Here is a 13646-nt window from a genome sequence, read left to right as displayed (position 1 = left end):
GCCTTCCAAAACCATGGATGGATTTGTCTTATTAATAACATCAAGATACATTCAGTTTTCACAGTTTGGTCGAAAGTCTCAGAAAAGTAAGACCTTGCTGGTTGAGTGTCACCCCAATGAAATCAAAGCATTACAATAAGATAACGATTCCGATTATTTTCAATCAGTTACTTTCTGAGGACTGATCGTGCGATGTCAGTGCCACTGGGATCAATATTTTCTCTGTTCAACAGCATCACATCACATTGGCTCAAGGCTGCACCATTCCCCAATTCTACTTCATTCTCCAGCTCATTCGCCATTCTCGCCAGATTTCCGAGGCCCACAAGGTGGAATAACTTAGAGATGCCTATCAGCCTCTGGAACTTGCCACCCCATCCATGCCATGCCATCCATCCCCTCCCCCAAGCCCACCTCCTTTCATGTATTCACCATCCCTCCTAACCTTCCAAGCGCTAATGCTGAATGTTCTGTACTCAGCAAAGGTCTCAGCTTTATCCCTCTGTGCCCCACTTTAATGAATTTCAGCAACGACATCATGTTGAACTCGTCTTCCACCATCTTCTCCTCGGTGTCCATTTCTTTGGGCAAGAGTCCACTCCCCATCCCATAGACTTATTGCCCAGCTCCAACACTCTCCCTCCACCTGGACCCATTCCTCTGGCGTTTTCTTGAACTCAATATGTTCGTTGAGAACGCTCCATGGGAGTTTGTTGTCTTAGATTCTCTGTCTCCCTCCTCACCCTATCCAACCGATCACCCTCTGAACAGACTGTGCGCTGTACGCATCGATCCAACACTGACTATGTTATTCAGCCTGTCCCGATAAGGGTGGTGCTGCTGTAGTCTGGTGGACTCACCTCTACATTTCAGAGGCTGAGTGCCAGCTCTCAGATACCTCCACACATCACCTACTTGTCCATAACCCTACCATGGCACATCAGGCTATTTTGTTTACTAAATCTGACCACATTTCATCTGGAGATTCCCACTCATTCGCCCACACCTCCCCCCCAACCACTCAGCCCCACCTAACAGTCCCGAAGCTGATAGTCCTCTGATAGCAGAGTTCGTTTTTATCTCCTCCTGAAAATCCACAAACAGAACTGCCTGGGCAGACCCATTGCTTCAGCCTGCTCCTCCCATACAGAGGGAGTGCATGGATACACACGTGGGCCCAAGTTATACCTGTTCCTTCATGGGGTACGTAAACCATTCCTTGTTCCAGTTCGATTCCAGCCCCCATCCACAACTATTTCCCCGATACGTAGATGATATCATCGCTGCTGCTCCTCTCTCTTGTCCAAAATTGGAAAGGTTCGTCGTTTCCAATTTGCACTTCTCCCTCACTTTCACCTGGTCTACCTCTGACTCCTCCCTTCCTTTTCTCGACATTTCTGCTTCTATTTCTGGGGATAGACCTGTCACTGATATCCAGTATTAACCCACCGACTCCCACAGCTACCTGGAGTATACATCCTCACACCCTGTTTCCTGCAAAGACTGTATTCCATTCTCCCTGTTCCTCCGCCTCCACCGCATTGCTTCTGATGATGTCAACTTCAAAAATGTGGCCTCTGAAATGTCCACCTTCTTTCTCAACCAAGAACTCCTCAGCACTGTTATTGACATGGCCCTCAACCAGTTCCGACCCACCTCCTGCACTTCTACCCTCAGCCTCTTTCTTCCCTGCTGCAACAGCATTAGAGCTCCCCTCGTCCTTACCTACCATCCCACCAGCATTCACGTGCAGAAGTTCATCATTCTGCATTCCCCCAACTCCAGCGAGATGCCACCACCAGACACATATTTGCCTCCTCTCGCTTTTCTGCCTTCTGAAGTGACCATTTCCTCCAGGACACGCTGTTCCGCTCGTTATTCACTGCCCACGCCTCCTCCGCCTCCCCCACGTCATCTCCTCCAGCCCCCACCACATGTCCACTTCACTTTCTCCTTCAAGAGGTGTCACACGTTCCCATTTACCTCCTCCCTCGTCACTAACCAAAGGCCAAACATACCTCCCAGGTGAAGTAGCATCCTACCAACATTTCCCACAATCCGGTCTACTACATTCGTTGCTCACATTGTGGTCTGCTCGACATTGGGGAAACTAAAGGTGGACTGGGTGACTACTTCACAGAATATCGAAGCTGTAACTATGCAAAAGACCCTGAGTTTCCAGTTGCCTGCCAGTTTCATACGCCATCCTATTCCCTGGCCAATATCTCTACGTCAGGCTTGCTGCAGTGTTCCAGAACATTTCAACGCAAGTTGGAAGAAAAACACCTCAGTTACCGCGGGAAGACCCTGCAGCCCTTCAGACTCAAAACAATGTTCAAAACTTTTAGGGACGGAACTCCTCAATGCCCCATACTCATACACCAGGCCTAGTTCTCACGTAGCGTTCCATTAGTCACCCCCTATTGTTAGCTACTAACAGTCTCCATTAACAGCTATTCAGCCTCTGCTGTATATTAAATAACATTTTCAGGTCTACCATCCGTTCTGAGGAAGGGCCACTGAATTAGAAACGTTAATTCTGATTTCTCTGCACAGATGCTGCAGATCTTTTGCAGCAACTTCGGGTTTTGTTTCAACAATATCTCACAATGTTTTTGTATCACAATGCAATACGTCATGGATATTTGGAGCTCTGTCAAACATAGGAACTTTGTAATTTCTCAATTAATGTCCATAAACAAATATTCGAGATTCAACTGAGACAGCAGCTTTGCTTATATCGTTCAGATCAGTCAATTTGTCACAGTTCAGAAAGAAAAATAAATCGATAGAGGGAAACTCAGCAGGTCTGGCACCCTCTGAGCAGGGATACACAGAATTATCCTTTGATTTCAACATGACTTTTTCAGAACAGCGTCACATCATGTTCGATATGTTAACTCTGTTTCTCTCAGCAGATACTTCCTCACCTGTTGCGCTTCTACCATCATTTTCTGTTTGTATTTCATGTTTCCGTATCACTATATTTCATGTTTCTTGACAGCGCTACATGCTGAATTTGGTTACATACGGACAATGTCGTCCTTTTCTGTTCCTATTATCGTTGGTGCGTCTGTGACAACCTGTGTTGCGGCCGATATCTGTTTCTTCTTTAAGAAGCAAAGGAAAAAAGAATATTTTTCTGATTACCTTGTAAATCTCAGGAACTCCACTTTGTTTAAAAAGACATTTTAGAGGCAGCTGAAATATCATGAGATAATAGGAATAGATTATTGATGGTGGAGCACTCTGTGACCTTCGTTGAACTACCTTGTCTACTCCATCTCCAAAGGCTTTGATTACATATCACAGAATTATTTACAGAAAAAGTGGGGGGAACTCAGCCCATTGTCTCTTCCAGATTGGAATGACTATATCTCAACTGTTAGTCTCCTGTATTGTCCCCATTGCCCTTCACATTTTGTTACTAGTGTCTGCTTTTAATTGTAATATCCTGCCAGATATGAACAATATGATAAATCTCAATCAAAAAGAAAAACAGAACTTAGAAGGCAAGCTCAACAGGTCTGGCAGTATCTGTGAAGAGAAATCAAAGTGAATGTTTCAGGTACGTTGACCCTACTCAATCTGTATTCCCAATGATTAAATGGTATGTATATAAAATATAGTTGACTTTCTCACATTTAATATTATCCTTTTAGTTCACATTGTCATTCAGCATTGCATCTCCCAAATGTTGGCCGTTTCCTTGTTATGCATTAGATTTAATTATTTATGTCAGAAAGAGGGATGATGACTGGGGAATATCATTGTACTTCCCATGCAGTCTCCACAGCCACTGCTCCCAATCCGCCCTATCTCCCTGCCAATATCATGTTCATTCGAACCTGACTCATTAATTCATAATGAATACGTTCATTGTAATTATCACTTTTAGTGTTGGACTGAGGCCAAAATGCGTAAACAAATACGGTTTACAGCAAATGAAACTGCATTTAGAAGTCTGTCAATTTATATAAATAAATGCTGAAGCATATTCCCTATGGAAGTTCCAAAGTTGCCTTATTAGAGCAGTGAGAGGAACATTCAGAGAATTCCACACTTCCTGTCTATGTTCAGGGCGACTGTGCCCAATGACAGTCTGTTCGGTGGCGTTTGTTCCCGTGGAGGAGAGATCAGCACAGTAACAACATCCTGATTGTGATTCTTTTGGGGGGTGGAGGGATTTTTGGAGAGATGGTTACAGCAGAGTAAACTGACAACAGAGTCGAATCATGTAGCCTACGAGAAGCAAATATTCTTATTCTCCCTCACAACTGACTTCACTAGAGTGATTGGTGATGGGAGATGTGACCAATAGCCAGCAATGTCAACATGTAGGCCAGTCGAGATATATTGTGGACTGAATGTGCTGTATTGAAAGCTGTATTTCTCTGACTGTGATTGATGTCAGTCTCCATGCAATGCAACTGTGGCACTGGAGGGTTTCCCGCTCCTATTAGTAAGAGGCTTCATTCAGTGCGTTACCCACTGTAGTAACAGATACATCAGCTCCAACAGTAACATTGATCAACAGCTGCATAGATCTGAATCTGAGAATCGCAGACTGGAACATTACAACAATGGAGAGGAGGTTTTCCTTGAGTCTTTTCAAGATTTCTCCCTCTTGGATATTTCTACCATATCGGATATCAGCAGTGCTGATGATAATTCTGGGCGGGGTGAAGTGTGTGCTACTAACCTATTCTCGCTATTGTTGGTGTTCTCTACCTCTGTCCATTCATTAATCGTATAAACAAGTTTGAACTTCGTTGCAATTTCTGTGATCTATATTTGTCAGAGAAATAAACTATTGTCTTCAGTTTCAGTTGCAGTCTCCATTCATTACCCATGAATTGCAGACCACTCCCTCACAAACATCTGCGAACAAAACTGTGCACAACCAAGAGATCCCTTTTTTGCCCTGATCTGATTTATGTCTCCTGTTCTCTCTGTCACCAAACCTGTCCACTCCCAGCTCCTCATATCCCCAATCTCCATCTCTGTGTCAGTGTTGTTGCTGAACAAACGATTGGCTGCATGTTGGTAAAATTCAGACTTAATGTTTCAAGCTCTCTTCTGGCCACTTTTCCAATTACAAATATTTCAATCATAAATTTGTTCCTGTCTCGGAAGTTACTTCATGATTAGGACAATGTATGGACGTAGGAATGTCGCTGGATGTAATTCAGAAGCTAAGCTTATTAAACGAAAGATATTGTTTCAAGTGATTTGTTTCAAGTCCACCACAGCTGATGACAGAACTTAAATAAAAATGAATAAAAGTGAATTTCACGAAAAAACAAATATGAAAGCAACATTTTGTCTGAAAACCTTCATCTTTCACTGATGACCTTCGGTAAAGAAATCTAATGGTATTACCCGGTCTGGGTTAATTGTGACTTGAGACCCATGACAATGTGCTTAACTTAATATTGGCTTGTGGAATGGCGTCATAATCAGAGCAATTAGTGATGGTCACCAAATGTTGCCCTTCCCACGAATGCCAACATCCCACGAATTTACAAAATTGAAGGTGAAATCAAATAAAGGAAGTAACTGAAAATCTGAAATTATAGAAAGAAATGCAAAGAACCGAACAGAAAGTGCTGGGGAACTTTCCTGAACTGAAAGCAGCTGGAAAGGAGTGTCATTATTACCGTTGACAGGGAAGTCTATTTTGAAGGGGAGAAGGAATCAATAGAGAAAGAAAGATAAAGAAGAAAAAGAGCAAACAAAGAGAATGATGATCAGCTGGGCTGGAAATAAAATGTGAGATTCACCTCATTTATTTTTCGCCTTTCCCATCTTCCTGAATAACATGGCCTTGTAAATACAGGTATCCCCCGCTTTTCAAAAGTTCGCTTTTCGCCACTTCCCTTTCCTAAAGACTTACATTAGGACATTGTTTCACTAACCAAAAGAAATCTGAACAGGATTTTCACTTTTACTAAGAAAGCTGAAAATTTTCCCATATAAATCAGTGCTACTGCATCGCTTGTGAACGGTTTTGTAGGAACACTCTACTTACAAATAGTGAGGGAAAACTGTATATATCTAAGATAATGTTTAAAGCGATTTGATTCCCTCTGTCTGTCCTTCCTAAGTGTGGTCATCTTTTTTATATTCATAAATTAGATATGGGTATCTCTGACTGGGGCAGCATGAGTTCAATTTTCCAGTAGCCCTTGAGAAAACCTTGAGCCACTGCAGTCCACGTTTTTGATCTGATTTGGTTTCGTTTACTTTCGTGAAATGTACAATGGAAAGGTTTGTTTTTATTGTAGTGCAGGCACAAGACCCTAAACAAGAAAACAGAGATCACAGGGTCCTTGGACAGAGTGAGGCATACAAGGTTACAGCTTCACAGGAGGTGTGCAAAGTAAGATCGACATGAGCAAGATTAATATTATTTGAAAAGTGAGAGATGTCAATTTGTCAGTCTAATAATGGTAGGGAAGGAAGTGTTCCTGAGCATGCTGGTCCATGTTTTCTAGCCTCTGTGCCTCCTCCCTGTTGGAAGAGGTTGTAGGAGATCACTACTGTTTTGGGAGAGATCTTTGATGTTGCCAGCCTGTGACAAGTACAAATAGACGAAAGGTTGTCTTCCGTGATGGTCTGGACTGTGCAGACAACCGTCTGTAGTTTTTTTATGGACCTAGGCAGAGCAGTTACCATGTCAGGTCATTATGCACCCGAATACAATGATTTGAGTTGCCAGTATGCAGAGCACTGGGAGACGGGCGGTTTCAAAGTAGTTAGATGTAACAATTGGCTGTTAAATGGATACCCACGTTCTGGTTGCTGTTTTGACAACAACTGAAATTTAACTGATAATTTTAAATTATGTCCCCTATACCAAAACCTTGTGGAGTGTATTGTATTGCCAACATCGAACCAATGAGCCATCACCTGCTTCAAACGAATAGAGAAGCCATCACCATCACAAGAAGGAGAAAGCGACAGAAACAAAGAGAAGGAGAGAGAGAACACAGCGAGGGAAACAGATGGACAGTCAGTCAAAGAGAGAAAATAAACAAAACAAGGAAACAAACAGTCGCATGTGCAGGGAGAATGGAAGGTAATAGGTTCAGGGAAAGAACCAGAAGACAGGGAAAAGGAAAACACAGAGAAATAGGCCGTGTGAGAGAAACAGTGAGAGGCAAAGTTCACAGGGAGCTGGGGATTGGGTCAAGGGGAGCTTGGGGGAATGGGAGGAGCTGGGGTGAGGACCAGAGAGACCTGGGCGTGAGCACTGGAGGGAGCTGGGGGTAGGGAGGGGAGGATTTATTTTGTCCTATGCCAATATGTCCAGGAAGATCATGGTAAGAATGGATGTACTGAACGATGGCTGTAAAACATGTCTGAGAGGGTTATAGGTTACGCTGCACAGGGCGTGTGCTAAGCGAGATCAATATGAACAAAATCAGCATTATCTGAGATTAGAGAGTCCATTCATCAGTCTAATAACAGCTAGGAAGGAGCTGTTCCTGAACTTACTGCTCTGTGCGTTCAAGTGTCTGTATCTTTTAGCCTGATGGAAGAGGTTGTGAGATCTTTACAGGCATATAATGGGACTTTGGTAATGTTAGAACAAAGAACATTCCGGTACAGGAATAGGCCATTCGGCGGTCCAAGCCTGCGCCGATCCAAATCTTGTATCTCAACCTGTCTCCTATCTTCTAAAGCTTTGCATACCTATGCTCCCTGCCCATTCATGTATATTTCGCTAAACATCTTAAATGGAACACCAGCGGTCGGAGTTCTCCATTTTGAGAAACTCCCTTCCTTTACTACGCTCTGTCCCCTGTTGCCAAGCCAGTTCTTTATCCATGTAGCTAGCACACCCTGGACACCATGTGACTTCACTTTCCCCATAACCCGACCATGGGAAATCTTATCAAACGTCTTCCTGAAGTCCATGTACATGACATCTACAGCCCCTACCTCATCAATCAACTTTGTCACTTTCTCAAATAGTTCTATTAAGTTGATAAGACATGACCTTCCCTATCATTGATAATACCATTTTCATCCAAGTGAGAATAGATCCTATCCCTCAGTATCTTCTCTCGCATCTACCCTACCCCAAATGTCAGGCTCATCGGTCTATAATTAACTGGATTATTCATGCTACACTTCTTAAGCAAGGGGATTAGAAACTTTCCAGACCTCCGGGACCTCAGTTGTGTTCAAGGATGTGACAATGATATCTGTTAAGGTCCTAGCTATTTCCTCTCTCCCTTCTCTCAGTAATCTTGGATAGGTGTTGGTAGACTTTCTGCGGCAACGAGCCGTGTAAATAGAGTCAATGGTTTGGAGATTGGAGTCCGTCATAGTCTGGGCTGTGAACACAATCTTCTTTAGTTTCTGATGGTCCTGGGCAGAGTGTGGCCGTAGCAGGCCATTACCCGGACACTACGTGCAAAATAGTGCATCTGTAGAAGTAGTGCATGCTAAATATCCTGAGCCAAGTGAAGAAGGAGAGACGTTTTTGAAGGATCTTGACTGTCACAACTATGAGACAGGGTAGGTTGCCAGTTATCATCAGTCCGAGGGACTTGACGCGCTGCACTGACTCGACCGTTGATGTAGATAGGGGCTTGTTTCCCTCCTTTCGTTCTAAAGTCAATGATCAGTTCTTTACTTTTGCCGAATTTGAGAGGGAGGTTATTATCATTCCACCATGCCACCAAACCTACTATCTCCATTCTGTGTTCAGACTCATCGTTGTTTGATATCCCTCCTGCTTTGGTGATGTCATCAGCAAACTTACAGTTGGCATTGTTTGGAATTTGGCAACACAGCCACGTGTGTACAGGGAGTACAGTAGGGGGCTGAGGACACAGCCGTGTGTGTACAGGGAGTACATTAGGGTGCTGAAGACACAGAAGTGGGTGTACCGGGAGAACAGTAGGGCGCTGAGGGACGCAGTCGTGTGTGTACAGGGAGTACAGTCGGGGGCTGAGGGTACAGCTGTGAGTGTACAGGGAGTACAGTTGGGGGCTGAGGGCACATCTCTTGGTGCACATGAAGTACAGTCGGGGGTGAGGACACAGCCGTGCGTGTACAGGGAGAACAGTAGGGGGCTGAGGACACAGCCCTGCGTGTACAGGGAGTACAGTAGGGGGCTGAGGGCACAGCCGTGTGTGTACAGGGCGTACAGTAGGGGGCTGAGGGCGCAGCCGTGTATGTACAGGGAGTACAGTAGGGGGCTGAGGGATACTGCCGTGTGTGTACAGGGAGTACAGTAGGGGGCTGAGGGACACAACCGTGTGTGTGTACAGGGAGTACAGTAGGGGGCTGAGGACACATCCTCCAGGAGCTCCAGTATTGAGTGTTATTGTGGCAGAGGTGCAGATACCTATCTTCACTAATTGTGGAATGTGGGTCAGAAACCGGTGAATCCAGTTGAAGAGGGTGGAGCCGCGACTAAGGTCACGGAATTTTGAGATCTGGAGGGGATAATGATGTTTAAGGTGGAGCTGTCGTCAATGAGCAGGAGTCTGGTGTAGGTGTCTTTGTTGTCCAGATGTCCTAGGGATACGGCATCTGTTATGGACCCGTTACATCAGTCGGCATAGTATCGGGGATCAAATCAGGCTGGGAGATTGGAGGTGATGTGGGCCCTAACCAGCCTTTCAAATCACTCCATGTTTATTGAGGTTAGAGCCATTGGGTGGTAATCATTAATTCATTAAAGTATGAGCTTTCTCACTTACAAGGTGGATGTTATGATTTAGAGATGCTGGTGTTGGACTGGGGTGTACAAAGTTAAAAATCACACAATACCAGGTTATAGTCCAACAGGTTTAATTGGAAGCACAATGATGAAGGTTGATGTTGGTCTTTTTGAAGCAGGTTGCGACTTCTGCTTTTGGGAGGGAGAGTCTGAAATTGTACGTGAATACCTCTGCGAGTTGGTCCTCATAGGATCTGAGAGCTTAGCTGGGAACACTATCCAGGCCCGTCGCTTTCCTTGATTTGACCTGCGGGAAGACTGATCATGCCTGCAGCGGTGACAGTAGGCACAAGTACATCCGAGGCTGTCGGGGCAGGTTTCAGCCTGGCAGTCACACAGTTATTAATCATAGACATCCCCTCGCCGACCTCCCTCCATCGTCATCAATACACAGTGACATGGTTGGTGTGAGCACCACTCAGTTAGTGTTGAGATGGAGTGACATCAATAGACTGGGATTCTGCGCCATAATGAAGTAAACTCACAACAAAAGGGGGTAGCGTGTGCTTCTACTGAGAGTCAGTGGTGCAGGGAGTGAAGACTCTTCAGGTGTAATTCAAGTCAAGCCACTGCTTCAACCTGGATGGAGTCAAGCACCTTGACTTTTGTGCCTTGTACATTGTGGACGGTTCTCAGGGAGCCTGGAACTATATTATATATGAAAAAAACTGAACAAAGGACTTGAGGGCAGTTTTGCTAAGTTTGCAGATGAGGAAGTGGGGAAGCTGCAGAAAGGCTTGAACAGTTTCGGACTGTGGGAAAACACGTGGCTGATGGAGCACAATATGGGAACGTGTGAGAATATGAACTTTGGTGGGCGGAATAGAGGAGACACTATGTTCTAATAGGATCCATTAAATCTGAAGCCCAAAAGGATTTTGAAGCATTCGTCCTCTCTTATGGTTAACGCGCATGTTCAGTTGGCAGTTAGGAAAGCAAAAGCAATGTTCGCATTCATTTCAAGAGAGCAAGAATGCAAGACGGGAGACATACTGCTGAGAATGTCATGGGCTATGGACAGACGGCATTTGGACAATTGTGAGCTGTTTTGGCACTATCTCTGGAGAAAGATCTGCTGGTGTTGGAGGTGATCCATCCCAAAGATGATGGTTTGCCATATGAGCAGCAGTGTGTGTACTCGATGGAATTTAGAAGAATTGTGGGGCATGGGGGTGTCTGATTGAAACTAATGGATTACTGCAAAGATTGATACAGTCAATGTGTAGAAAATATTTCCACTTTTCGTAGAGACAATGACAAAATTGTACAGTATCAGAGTGAAGAAATGGGCTGAATGGCCTACATCTGTTGCTATATTTCATGCCGTTTAAGACATAGGGTCTATTATTCAGTATAGACTTGTAAGTATCTGACCTGCTCTTGTAATCCTTGTATTTGTATGTTGATTTGACTTCACGTACTCGTCAATGGTAACCCCTGTGATATGGAAGGTGGGAAGATTCAGTGTCAGCCAGGACTCCATTAATATTTTGAATATGAGCTGCTATCAGTGAGTCTCATCTGGCGGGGGTGCATTCTCTCTACGATGATTGCCATTTTCTGTCTGGTATTTTCGAAGGATTGATCCTGTTACGCCAGTATTGTTGATTTAAACAAAACAGGTACAATTTGTGACAGCACTCAGCAACAATATGCCATCGAATACTGAACACACATCTAATAACAGAATAATCTAAAATTTCAATATTAGAAACAGTGCTTTCCTGTTCGTGTTCAAATCAGATAACCTGTCTAATCGAGATGCTCAACTTGGAACTATTTTTAAAAAATATATTTTTTGGATGTGGGCATCGTTGGATGCGCCAAGCATTTCTTGCCCGTCCGCAGTTGCCCTTGAGAAGGTGGTGCTGAGCTGCCTTCTCGAACTGCTGCAATCTACCTGCTGTGCGGTGACCCACTAGTGATTAAAGAGGGAATTCCAGGCTTTTCACGCAGCAACAGTGAAGGAACGGCAATACATTTCCAAATCAGGATGTTGACTCGTTTGGAGGGGACTTTGAAGGTGGTGGTGTTCTCAAAAGTCTACTGCCCTTGTCATTCCAGATGGAAGTGTTCGTGAGATTGGAAGGAACTGTTTAGGATCTTTGGGGAATTTCTCCATTGTGTCTTGTAGATAGTGCACACTGCTGCTCCTGAGTGACCATGGTGAAGGGGGTGAATGCTTGTGGATGTGGTACAAATCAAATGGGCTGTTTTGTCCTGGATTGTGTCAAGCTTCTATAGTGTTGCTGTGGCTGCACCCATTCAGGCAAGTGAGGATATTCCATCTCATTCCTGACTGGTGCCTTGTAGGTGATGGACAGGCTTTGGGTAGTCAAGAGGTGAGTTTCTAGTGCAGTATTCCTAGCCTCTAATCTGCTGTTAAATTCATGTGGCGAGTCCAGTTGAGTTTCAAGTTAATGATACCCACCCCCCCTCCCCCCCCAGCCCCCACAGGATATTGATACTGGGGGAATTTAGTGATGATAATGCTGCTGAATACAAAGTGGTTATATTGTTTCTGATTGGGGACAGTCATTGTCTGAATTTATGTGGCGCAAATGTTACTTGCCACTTGCCAGCCCAAGCCTGGATATTGCCTAGATATTGTTGCTTTGGGCATGGACCGCTTCCGTATCTGAGCATTTGCGAATGGTGTTGAACATTGTGCAGTCATTATCGAATATCCCCACTTCTGACCTAATGATGGAAGGAAGGTTATTGTTGAAGCAGCTGAAGATGTTTGGACCTAGGGCATTATCCTAAGTGACTACTGCAGAGATGTTCTGGAGCTGAGATGACTTACCTCCAAAAACAATGACCATCTTCCTAACTGTCAGGTATGACTCCAATAATGGAGTGTTGGCCCGCGTTTTTGCTTGGGCTCCTTGATGTCACATTTGGCAGAATGTAGCCTTGATGTCAAGGGCTGGAATTCAGTTCCTTTTTCTATGTTTGAACCAAGGCTGTGACGAGTTCAGGAGCTGAGTGACCCTGGCAAAACCCAAACTTGGCGTCACTGAGCAGGTTAGTTTTGAGCTGGTGCGGCTTGATAGCACTGTTGATGACACCTTCTGTCATTTTACTGATGGTGGAGAGTAGACTGGTTAGGCGATATTTGGACCGGTCGAATTTGCCCTGCATTTTATGTACAGAACACACTTGAGCAGTTTTTCCCCATTGTCGGTTTGTAAACATATTGGAACAGCTTGGCTAGGGCAGCGGGATGTTCTGGAGTGCAAGTCTTCAGGACTATTGTCGGCATGTTATCAGGGCCCATAGCCGTTGCAGTATCCAGTGCCTTCAACCGTTTCTTGATATCAGTTAATCGAATTTGCTGATGACTGATATCTGTAATGATGGTGACCACCGGAGGAGGCCGCAATGGATCATCCACTCAAATCTTCTGAATGAAGATGGCAACGAAAGCTTCAGCCTTATATTTTGCACTGATGTGCTGGGCTCTTCCATCATTGAGGTTGAGGATATTTGTGGAGACTCCTGTGCCGTTGAATTGTTTAATAGTCCGCCAGCATTCACGATTGGATTGGCAAGACTGCAGAGCTTAATTCTGATGCATTGGTTCTGTGTTGGCTAAGCTCTGTCTGTCCCTTGCTGTTTATGCTATCTGGGACGCAAGTATTTCTGTTTGGAAGCTTCAGCAGATGAACATTTTATCTTTATGTATTCCTGGTTCTGCTCCTGGCATGCCCTCCTGCATTCTCCATTGAACCAGGGTTAATCCTCTGGTTTGATGTTAATGGTTGAGTGGGGGACACGCTGGGCCGTGACATTACAGATTGTGCTGGAGTACAGTTCTGCTGCTATTGATGGTCCACAGTGTCTTATGGACGCTCAGTCTTGAGTAGCTAGATCTGCTAAAAGTCTGTGCCATTTAGCATGG

The sequence above is a fragment of the Chiloscyllium plagiosum genome, unplaced genomic scaffold, assembly GCF_037043375.1.
Source record: "Chiloscyllium plagiosum isolate Xiang-an unplaced genomic scaffold, Cpla_swu_hap1 HiC_scaffold_38, whole genome shotgun sequence".
Classification (NCBI taxonomy): domain Eukaryota; kingdom Metazoa; phylum Chordata; class Chondrichthyes; order Orectolobiformes; family Hemiscylliidae; genus Chiloscyllium; species Chiloscyllium plagiosum.
This window is presented reverse-complemented; position numbering follows the sequence as displayed.